Source organism: Alligator sinensis, unplaced genomic scaffold (assembly GCF_000455745.1).
Source record: "Alligator sinensis unplaced genomic scaffold, ASM45574v1 scaffold1354_1, whole genome shotgun sequence".
NCBI lineage: Eukaryota > Metazoa > Chordata > Crocodylia > Alligatoridae > Alligator > Alligator sinensis.
The window spans coordinates 951166-951566 of record NW_005842344.1 but is presented as its reverse complement, the minus strand read 5'-3'; positions in this window follow the sequence as shown (position 1 = coordinate 951566).

Sequence of the window (401 nt, the reverse complement as noted above, 5' to 3'; positions counted from 1 at the left end):
GTCCCGTGTGCTGGAGGCACGGGCCCGCCTGGCCCAGCCACGGCGCGGCCCCTGCTGCCTCGTGCATCAGCCAGCGGGCCGCAGCGCCAGGCTGCAGGTTGGGCCCGAGGCGGGAACAAGGGCGTGCGGTTCCTAGAGCTCGGGGTCTCCGGCTGGCAGGCACCAGAGGATATATTGGGGTTAAAAATGAACTGGGGATGAGTTTGTTTCGGGGCCGCATCACCCTGGCCGGGGCAGCTGGACACGGGGCCTTCCTGGAGGGCGCGTTGCAGGCCTGTGCTGGGCGCTGGTCTGGCTCCGCGCCGTTCTCCGCTGCGCTCCTGGCACGGGCGCCGGCGACCCTGCGTATCAGCTTAGCTGATGGATTTTGCAGGGGGGGGGGGACAGCGACACCGGCAGCT